At 39.9% G+C, this 11,414-nt stretch overlaps 1 long non-coding RNA gene across 1 annotated transcript; it reads left to right on the top strand.

The window, feature by feature from the left end:
- The first annotated feature begins 976 nt into the window (after nt 1-976).
- On the top strand, nt 977-6,844 carry LOC127675218 (uncharacterized). Its single transcript, XR_007975452.1, has 3 exons — nt 977-1,087; nt 2,013-2,121; nt 6,592-6,844. It is a non-coding gene; the product is annotated as an uncharacterized LOC127675218 (long non-coding RNA).
- The last annotated feature ends 4,570 nt before the right edge of the window (nt 6,845-11,414 follow it).

The raw sequence follows: 11,414 nt of genomic DNA, 5'->3' as shown, positions 1-11,414 counted from the left end.
CTAGGGTCAAAAACTCAGGAGACAGCAGGTGTTGGAGGATGTGGAGAAAGAGGAACACTCCTCCACTGCTGGTGGGATTGCAAGATGGTGCAACCACTTTGGAAATCAGTCTGGCGGTTCCTCAGAAAACTGGGCATGACACTTCCTGAGGACCCTGTTATATACCCTGGGCATATATCCAGAGGATTCTTCAGCATACAATAAGGACAGGACACATGCTTCACTATGTTCATAGCAGCCCTATTTGTAGTAGCCAGAAGCTGGAAAGAACCTAGGTGTTCTTCAACGGAGGAATGGATACAAAATATATATATTTACACAATGGAGCACTATTCAGCCATTAGAAACGATGAATTCATGAAATTCTTAGACAAACGGATGGAGCTGGAGAACATCATACTAAGTGAGGTAACCCAGTCTCAAAAGATCAGTCATAGTATGCACTCACTGATAAGTGGATATTAGCCTAGAAACTTTGAATACCCAAGACATAATCCACAAATTAAATGATGTCCAAAAAGAATGGAGGAGTGGCCCCTGGTTCTGGAAAGACTCAGTGCAAGAGTATAGGGGAATTCCAAAACAGGGAAGTGGGAAGGGGTGGATGGAGGAACAGGGGGAGGGAAGAGGGCTTATGGAACTTGCGGGGAGTGGGGACCCCGAAAAGGGGAAATCATTTGAAATGGAAATAAAAATATATCAATAAAAAAAGAAAGAAAATGTTAAACATCATCAATCACTAGGGAAATGCAAATCAAAACTTTCCTTCATTTTTAAACATTGTTTATATTATTGTTTTTTGTTTGTTTTGATTTTCGTGTGTACGTGTGTGTATGTGTGTGTTATTCTTAAAAATGGAGAATATAAATCTGCGTGGGTAGAGAGGTAGAGAGAATATGTGAGGAGTGTTCTCCATTTTACCTTTATAATCTCCATTTTCCTATGTATCACCTCTGTCTCCTCTCTATCTAGAGGCAGTTAGTCCTTTGTCCTCCATGGAAAAGTTTCTGGGAACCTGATGTCAAATGTCACCTGTGCATACTTCCCTGAGAAGTGGAATCTGGCTGCAGTGCAACACCAAGAGAAGGTATTTTATGAAACTTGCAAGGAGAGTTACCAGAATTAGGAGCTACTCATTTGGAGGCTTCTATGAGACATTTCTGGATATTCCTCCAGGCCTCCAGGCCACTGAGAGAGACAAGTAGCTGTCTGGACCTGCTGACGGTGAAGGCCTCTCTCTGCCTTGCCCAGTGACAATCTTCTAGTATAAGAATGAGGCTCTTTCCTGAAAGGCTCTCTGCTGAAATTCAGAAGACCCAGTTATGGGGCAGTGCATGAGACAGCTTGCCTCTTGCTCAGCTTCCAGAAGATGCTCATGGCCACTGGATTATATCTGAGAAGAAAGGAGGCACAGGACAAGGAAAGCACTGTAGGGATACGCCTCTGATTTTCAGTCTTTAGGGGAGGAGTAGTGCTGAGTATTCAGACTATGCTAGAATCCTAGAAAGGTGCTGTGCGGCTGAACTGTGTAAGGCTTGTCTGGGTGTGTGTTGGAGCTCGCTCCATCCACCTATTGTGTGCATTTATGTATCTATGTGAGAAGTGTGTGACGCCTGCTTGCTGGAGCTTTGCTCTAACCAATCTATGTGTGAATGTCTGTCTGTCTGTGTATAGGTCTGTATGCATGAATGTATGTGTGTTTGTATGCATGTGTGTTTGTGTATATGAAGTTACTGGACTCTGTCTTTTGTTTCATCCACTCAGTGTGTGTGTGTGTGTGTGTGTGTGAGAGAGAGAGAGAGAGAGACAGAGACAGAGACAGAGACAGAGAGACAGAGAGAAAGAAAGAATTTTCTCTTTCCTTATCTTTCTTTCAGGGCCCCTTGCTAAAAAGAGTTCATAGTTTTTCCACTACCCTCAGGGAGTGCCAGCCCCATTAATGTAAGCTTTGTTTTCTCATAAAAAAAGTCTGTGGAGTAATTTCTCTAATTCCTGGCTGCCTTTACCAGCAGCATCTGTAGGTATCTGGATCCTCCCTTGTCAGCAGCTCTAAGCTTGACTTGCAATGGCTGCCTGCCTCAGTTTGCCTACCATATGGATGCCCAAGTTGGTCTGTGGCAAGTAAGTACACTAATTTCTTAATGGTGCTCTCAATATTAGTTCCTATTAGAGTAGATAACAGAAGAGATATCAGAGTTAACTCTTATGTTTCTTTAATGTGATAGATGTTGCTTGTATTTTTCTAAATTTAGAAAAGATTCTGATGATTGTAAAATGTAAATTATTGATTTTCATTCATGATTTTTTTAACTTTTGCAATTTACTTATGATTCATAAAGTGTCTGATTTCAACACTAATGCCCAAATGACAAAAGAAAAAAGTAAAAGTTAGGTGCAGAAGAACAGTTTGTGTCATAGATGTTGGAATGGAAGTACAAGCAGAACCCCTTGAGTGGGAAGACAAGAGTGGCTTTATCTCTTAGTGGCCCGCATGGTAGGCACAGGCTCAGCACCATGACAGGTATGAGTGAAGCTTCCTAAGAACTGTTGACTGGGTGGGGTGGTGGTCCATGCCTTTAATCCCAGTACTCAGGAGGCAAAGACAGGCATATCTCTGTCAGTTTTAAGCCACTGTGGTCTCCCCAGTGAGTTCCAGAACAGCCAGGCATGTTTCTCAGTAACTAGAAAGCAGGAGTGTAACTTTAATTTTTTAAAAACCTTTTTTTAATGATGGTTCTTAAATGCTTTAACCTTCCTTTAACCCCATCACCTACCAGAGGTGGTGGGAAGGAAACAATATTGGGGACATGGACCTGATTAGACATAGTTCTTTGGAGTACCTCCCATCTGTGTTGTCTGAAAATCAGCAGTTCAGTTCACAGGTCAGCAGCAGTAGCTCAATCCACTCCCAAACACCTCATAGATACATCAGCAGTCCAGTTTGGTAGAGACGTGATAGCAAATATGAACCAGTGTCGGCAGCACTACCTAGCAGAGTCAGCCATGCCTCAGCCTCAGCTTGAGTCAGCAGGAGGGACCCTGAGGTAAGCCAGGGAAGCTCTCTGCTGTGCCTCTCTCAGGGAATCAAAGATCAGCAAAGATGCAAGACCTACAGGCATCGCGCATCTAGCTCTGTAAGCAAACCAAGGGCAGCCTCCTCACATGTCCTCCATGTGTCTTGTCTCAGCGTGTGTCTCACCTCAGCGTGTGTCTGACTCAGCTGAAATCAGGCTGCTGCTCAGCCCAAGTCCACCGAAGCAGCAAGAAACTGCAGCACGCCCCCAGAAGTCCCTTGGTGCATTTCCCTCCATGGAATCCCAACAAGTGCAGCTCAGTTACACAGTGTAAAGCAGACTAACGTGTGCTTGTCTTTAGCAGAGAATCCTTTGACCTGTGTCTGCTTTAGCTTAATGTCGCTTCACGAGGGAGCCTTAGTCTTTCCCCTGTGTCCACTCCAGGAAAACACTTCTTCATGCCTTTGCCCCAGCAAAACGCCATCCAATACAATGGACTTTCCAGGGAACCCTTAATTTTCCACTTCAGAGGAGCCAAGGACTGCAATTTGAAACTCTTATGACACATGTATTTCAGTGCAGCTAGCCCAGACTGACTTCATGACTCCCTGCAACTGTGCACAGCATGCATATCAAAACCTGCCTTAGCCCAGAGAGACTACGCAGTCCTTCTTAAAATTATTGAGGTCACTACCTTTGCATGCTGGCACATGCCTCTAATCCCAGCACTTGGGAGACTGAGGCAGGCAGATCTCTGAGTTTAAGATCAATAAAGTGAATTCAAGCATATCCTTAGGTACCCAAAGAAACCCTGGGGTGGAGGGTAACAGGGCTCCTCCCAAGCTTTAGTTAAATTCTTGGTTTCTGTACAAAATATTCAAGAGAATAGGTGGTCCTTTCTCAGACCCCAGATATCTCAATCAATCAATTGGTTTTTTGAAAGCAGTAGAAAAAACCTGTCTTAAAAACCAAACAAACAAACAAAAACAAATGAAACACACACACACACACACACAAAAGAGAGAAAACACTAATACATACTCTAAGCAGGAAAGCAGGTGAACTAACTGCAGATGTTGACCTCACCTTCCGCTCCTGCAAATCAAATCTCTGAGTCTCACATCCAGCATTGCTATAGCACACCGACTACAGCCTCTTGTTCCCCGGTCCCAGACTCCAGTGGATACCATCTGTCTTCCTATATTAATCTCCCTGGTTCTCCAACTTGTTGCTTTGTTCCCTTGGCATACATTACCTAAGACACTGAATATAGAGGACAAAGAAAGTATATTAAAAGCTACAAGGGGAAAGGCCAAGTAACATATAAAAGCAGACCTATAAGAATTACATGTTGCCAGGCAGTGGTGACACACACCTTTAATCCCAGCACTTGGGAGGCAGAGGCAGGTGGATTTCTGAGTTCGAGGCCAGCCTGGTCTACATTGTGAGTTCCAGGACAGCCAGGGCTATACAGAGAAACTCTGTCTTGAAACAAACAAACAAACAAACAAACAAACAAAAACAAAAAAAACCCCAAAAAACAAAAAAACAAAAAAACAAGGGAATAGGAAAGCCCAGGGAATACCTTGTTCAATTTAGAAAGTGACTTAATTTGCTACACTTGCTATGATAAAACAGTGATGAAATCAACTTCTGGAGGACAGGTTACACTTCATGGTATACATCCAGTTACCAGTTAACCACTGAGAAATGTCAGGGACTAAACTGAAGCAGGTCAGGAACCTGGACACAAGGAATGTAGCAGAAGCTGTGTAGGAGTGCAGCCTCCTGTCCTGCACCACATATCTCTCTGTCTCAATAATAGCTCCAGGGTGGCACCATCCTGGAGATCTCTGCCCTAATAATTCAGTTGTTAATCAAGCCAATATCCCATAGACTTCCCAATCTGGAGGCAGTTTATTTCACCTAAGATACCTCTTCTCACCACCTTCTTCTCTTAGTAATTTTCCTATTGCTTTAATAAAACAGCTGGACTAAAACAACTTACAGAAGTAAATACTTACTTGGGAATTAGCTATCCAGACAGATTACAGTCCTTCAAAGTCATGACGGAGAAGCATAGCTGCAGGAAGGTAGGACAACCAACAGGAGGCAGAGAGCTGGTGGCTCTCAACTCAGGCAGCAAACATAAAGCACAGAAAGGACACTGCAAATGGCACCTGACTTCTGTCACTTTAAATTCTAACCAATGACAAACCTCCTATGGGGAAGCCAAGCCACTTAATCCACCCAAAAGTTTTCACAAAGATGGTGTCATAAATTAAGATTTCTGGAATTAGTCAGTCGTCCCATTCAAACCATCAAAAGAAAACTCCACCTCCTCACACACCCTGCAAAGTATCACCAATTCAAGAAACCTGTGAGGTCATTAATTTGTTTTATTCAGTTAGTCTGGCATCATATCAGTTCTTAATTATTACGTTGCTTAATAGATCCCCAATTCTTTGCAATATGTTTGAACAGTGCAAAGAACTTTGTGTCTCCATTTAAGACAGATACTTCACAGGTTCATCTCTGTTTGGACTAACTGCTATTTTCCTCACGATTTTGGATTTCAATTTTTTATTGATTTCAATTTGGTAAACTGTGTGAAATAATAGAGGATCTTGTTTATACCTTGTGGTATTACAGATGTCTATTATACAAATCATGATTGACAACTATGTTGATATATTTGGAGATGAGGACCATATCATTTGTGACAATAATAAAAAGAGGTCAAATGACTTAAAGATGTCAGTAAATACTGCTGGTAAGTCAGCTGTTATAAAAAAAAAGCCATAGATGCTCACAGTGGGAAACCTTAAATGCTAATACTGCAGAATTAAAGATTTCATCTACTGCTCCTCGTGCAGAAGTCCCTACAGTTTAAGAGAATTTGAATGAGTTACCAAATAGATGGAAGGATGCCATCATTTCCTGATTTCGTAAATTTGAAAATAACAGAGCAGCATTAGAGCATATCATGTACTAAAGCATTGGAAAAGTGTTTTAAACAACATTTAACTTGTGTATGATTATATGAATATATACATAGGTATACATACAGACACACATATGTACAAACTTACAAACATGTAGGTACAACAAAGGAATTTTTTTAGACCCTGTATGAATTCCAGAATATTATGTGCTACATTTCTTTCCTTTCTTTCCATGGTATATAATTCGTGTATGATATTCTGGATATGAAATTATTTTTAAAAAGTTTGCTTTAAATCAATTATTTTATTTACAAATCCATTCAACATAAGTTTAAACTATAAGCTTAAACTATGTGCCAACAAGCTGTGCTATCTTGTACAAAAACTGATGTTTGAGAGATAATCTTGCCACATAAGTAGCATTTGGTATACATATTAAGTTGCAGCAGATTTACTACAACACATATGTGAAGAATCTTAATAGGCAATACCATTCAAAATCAGATATAGTGTTAACTCAAGTAATTCTTTGTGTAGAGTTAAGAAGATATACTGATAACTTAGTGTTATTTGAAGTGGGGTGAATCTATAACTGAGAATGTTTAACTATGACATTTTTATATTTCCTTTAGCAGAGGACAATGAAACAACATCAACATAGAACTTTCCACAATGGAAACTTCTTAATGACTGAAGAAGGTGCCGGTCATGCTATTTCAATGTTCCGTTCTAGTTCCCTGTTAACCATAGCAGAAGAGATTATTACAAGAAACAATTTCAGTTTTTTATTTAACTTCATTGTTACAAATAGTTTCACTCACTGTAATTATTTTATGTTATGTATTACATATTCTTATCTATTTTAATGAATGTTATTAAATTATGTTATTGCTTGGACTTCAGTGTGCCTGACTCTTGATTCTACACAGTATTTAGAAGATTGCATTTACAGTACTCCCTTCCACTTCTGTTAATCAGGCACCTGATTTCATGTGACAGATCCTCTAGAATCACTTAATAAATTTTTTCTTCCAAACTACAAAAGAATGTCACTCTAAGTACTGCTCAAAAAATGAAAGTTATTTGACCAAATTCTTCCATATTCTTAACATAAAACTCTCCCCATATTCTGAACCAACAACTAAGGGATACACATGGTTCCAGCCAAAATATGTCAGAGGAGTTCCTTGTCGTGAATTAGTGGGAAGAGAGGCCCTCGGTTCTGTGAAGGCTCAGTAGATGCCCCAGTGTGGTGAAATCAGTAGGGGAGGGGGTGTAGATGGGAGTAGGTTATGTGGAGGGATATATAATTGGAGCCAGGATGTGGGAGGAGGGTTTGGGGGTTTTTGGAGGTGGTATACCCGCAAAGGTTTTAGCATTTGAAATGTAAATGAAGAATATATTCAATAAAAATATTAACTATTAAAGCACTCTCCATGACTGAGTCAAAATTTATTAATACAATAAAATCAAACTCACTCCTGTGCATTGTAGCAACACTTTTTAAAAAATAATATTATCCTATTTCTGTGAAAAGGAACTCTAGATAATTATTTACATTAGAAAAAATAGCTCATTATTTGAAGGCTCAAGTTATCATCATACAGTAGTTCTGATGTCAGGAGTTTATAGGTAGTGAAATTGTTCACCTAGTTGAGAAGCAGAGGAAAATGAATCCTCATATTCAGTAAGCTTTGTCCTTTTATACATACCAGGAACTATGACAGGAATAGTAGATCCCATTTGTATTGTTACTTTGACCATTTCAGTTACTTAAGTATAGACAGAATCTAATAACATTAAATATATCCTCAGAGTCATGCCCAGAATGCTTTCTCAGAGAAAGTTATAAATAAAATTCCAATAATGATCAGCATTAATTATCACACATAATAAATTAGAGGGAAATACAATTTTAAGAAAAAAAGAATTTTCAAAGTCCTTAGTGATCAGAGATTGGCAAATCAAAATATCCCTGAGATTCTCCCTTACACCAATCAGAATATCTAAGATGAAAACTTCAGCTAACTACAAATGTTGGCAAGAATGTGCAGAAAGAGGAACACTCATCCATTGCCTGTGGGATTGCAAAGTGGTACAACTATTCTGGAAATCATTCTGGAGACTTCAGAAAAACATAAGTAGATCTACCTGAAGACCCTACAATACCACTCTTGTGAATATACACAAAAGATGCCTCACTATTGCATAGGGTTATGTCTTCCACTATGTTCATAGCAGCCTTGTTTGTGATAGCCAGAAGCTGGAAACAACCAAGATGTCCCAGATAGCAGAATGGAAACAGAATATGTGGTTCATTTACACAAAGGAATCTATTTAACTCTTAAGCATGAGGACATCCTGAGTTTTCCAGGCAAATGGATGGAATTAGACAATATCCTGATGAGGTAACTCAGACACAAAAAAGATATGCATGGTATGTAATCACTAATAAGTGGATATTAACCACAAATCAAAAGAAATAAAACAAATACAGAATACCCAAGATACAGTCCATAGAACTCAAGAAGATAAACAAAGAGAAGCACCCAAGTGAGGATGATTCAGTACCATTAGGAATGAGAAGAAAGCAATCACAAGGGAATAGGAAGGACCTGGGAGGGAAAGTGGACAGACAGGTAGGGGTTTGGGGGAAAAGGGTTTCTGATCTGTTATTGGGTGACAGAAAAGGAATGAAGCCCTGAGGTCCAGAAGAAAAAATGGAAACAGGCAACCACCGGAGGTAGGAGGATGGGAGGAACCTCCAGAATGTACCAGAAACATGGGAGGTAAGAGACTCTCAGGACTCAAAGTGAAGAAAATAATGTGGTTTGGAGAAAATCTTGAGACAGTTCCTCTTCCTCACCGTTATGGATTGGGGTAAGCCTAAATGGAACCTGTGACTGTGTTGCATATGAAAATATGCCTACTATGGCTGGATCAGGAGAGGGCTATAGGAATCTCTTTGATTCCCTTTGGTGTTTCTTCCAGCATATAAAAACACAGTATAGATTCCAGGATGTACACTTAAATGTCTTAGTCAGGGTTTCTATTCCTGCACAAACATCATGACCAAGAAGCAAGTTGGGGAGGAAAGGGTTTATTGAGCTTACACTTCCATGTTGCAGTTCATCAATAAACGAAGTCAGGACTGGAACTTAAGCAGATCAATAAGCAGGAGCTGATGCAGAGGCCATGGAGGGATGTTTCTTACTGGCTTGCTTCCCCTGGCTTGCTCAGCCTGCTCTCTTATAGAACCCAAGAGCACCAGCTTAAAGGTAGTACCACCCACAAGGGGCCCTCCCCACTTGATCACTAATTGAGAAAATGCCCCACAGCTGGATCTCATGGAGATACTTTCCCAAATGAAGCTCCTTTCTCTATTATAACTCCAGGCTGTGTCAAGTTGACACACAAAACTAGCCAGTACACTTAGGAGACAGGAAGTTCAAAAAAGTGTGGTTTTATGACATGTGTTTCTTTAGCTTGACAAATCTCAGGTTCCTCCTTCCACTCATTCTCCTTCCTCAGGTCAATTAGTCAAGATTCACTATATTTTATAATATAATAGAAATGATTATGATAATATCAGTGCATGCAGGAGATAATATTTCATATAATTCCACTCTTTTTATGATAAGTAATGAAAAATTGAGAAAGAAGCATTGCCTTATTTTGTTATTAGAATACATGAGTTTCCTTATTTTGTTATTAGAATAAATGAGTTTCCTCTTCCACATAAAATTCTGAAGGTTAATGAGAGGATTTTAAGGCATCTCTGTCAGTGCTGAGCAAAACGCAAAGGAAAATTGTTATATGATTCTATCCTACTCTAGTCAGAATGTCTAAGATTAGTTTAAAAAGACAGCAAATGATAGAAAGGATGATGGGAACAGCAAAAGACTCATTTGCTGTTGATTTGAGTGAACACTGGAAGAGTCCCTGTGAAATTCAGGGTGGAATTTTCACAAAAGAATGAAAATAGATATTCCAAAAGATCCAGCTATACCAATATTGGGCATATATGCAATTGACACTATATGTTACAACAGATATTTACTTATATAGGTTCACTTCTGTTCTATTTCTAATAACTAGAAATTGGAAGCAGGCTACATGTTTATCTCCTGAAGAACAGGTTGTAATAATATGTCACATTTAAACAATCCAACACTATTCATCCATTGAGAAAAGTGAAATTATGTTATTTGCAGGTAAAAGAGCAGCACTAGGAAACACCTGAAGAAGGTTGTTGTGATGTTGGCATGAAAATTGCCCAAGGCATCTTCTATGCTTCTGGTTTAGGCAGGATGGATACAGCCTAATTTACACTTACACTATGTGGACTTAGAGAAGTAGTCCTTCATGTTTTGATAAAACGATCCTCCTATACAAGCACATAGCACAGAGTCACTCATTATTGTCGTTGGTAGAAGCCAAGTGAAAAGCCACTTATACTAAATATATTACAAACATATTCCAAAAGGATTGAATGATATACAACTTTTAAGTGTGAATTTACCTTATTTATCTCTCTTTTTAAATTATCTTTAATCTTTTACTGTCCAGTCTTTATCACCTTTTGCTCCACCCTCCTACAGTTCCTCTTCCCATTCTTCCTCTGTCCACCACAGTCTCTAGGATGTTGTCCCCACCTCTACATCCCATCCAACTAAGTGTACTCACTCCCTGGGCCCTCATGTTTCTCAAGAGTCAGGTGTATTTTCATTCACCTAGGAAAGAGCAAGCAGTCCTCTGCTGTATATGTGTTAGGGTCTTCATATAAGCTAATATATACTACCAAGTTGGTGGCTAGGTGTCTGAGATATCTCAGGGGTCCAGATCAGTTGAAACTGCTGGTTTTCCTCTGGTGTCATCTTCCTCCTCAGCTTCTTCCAGTCTTTCCCTAATTCAAACACAGGAGTCCCCAGATTCTGTGCATTGGTTTGGTCTAAGTATCTGCATTTGACTCCTTAAGCTGCTTGTTGGTCCTTTCAGAGGCCAGCAATGCTAGGTTCCTGTCTGTAAGCACACCATGGCATCTCAAATAGTGTCTGGCTTTGGAGCATGCCCTTGAGCTAGACCCCATTTTGGGCCAGTTACTGGACCTTCTTTCCCTCAAATTCTTCTCCATTTTTTCCCTCAGGAAAAATTTGGGTCATTATTTTTTAGACAGGAACAATTTTGGGTCAGAATTTTTTACTATGGGATGCCTACCCGTCTCTTCACTGGACCCCCTGTCTTTCTCCTGGAAGCGAACTCTACAACTTCCCTCTCCCCTCTGTTATATATTACATTTAAGATTCCTCCATATGAGTCCTGGGGGTTTCTTAGCCCACAGGTCTCTGTTACATTCTAGAAGGTCCCCCCACCTCTTACCTTCCAAGGTTGATTGTTTGCATTCCTTCTTCTGGACCAAAGAGCCTCACTCCTGCTTCCCCATCTGCCCAACAAA

Source organism: Apodemus sylvaticus, chromosome 1 (assembly GCF_947179515.1).
Source record: "Apodemus sylvaticus chromosome 1, mApoSyl1.1, whole genome shotgun sequence".
NCBI lineage: Eukaryota > Metazoa > Chordata > Mammalia > Rodentia > Muridae > Apodemus > Apodemus sylvaticus.
The sequence above is the reverse complement of the archived record's forward strand: the minus strand, read 5'-3'. Positions and strand labels throughout refer to the sequence as shown.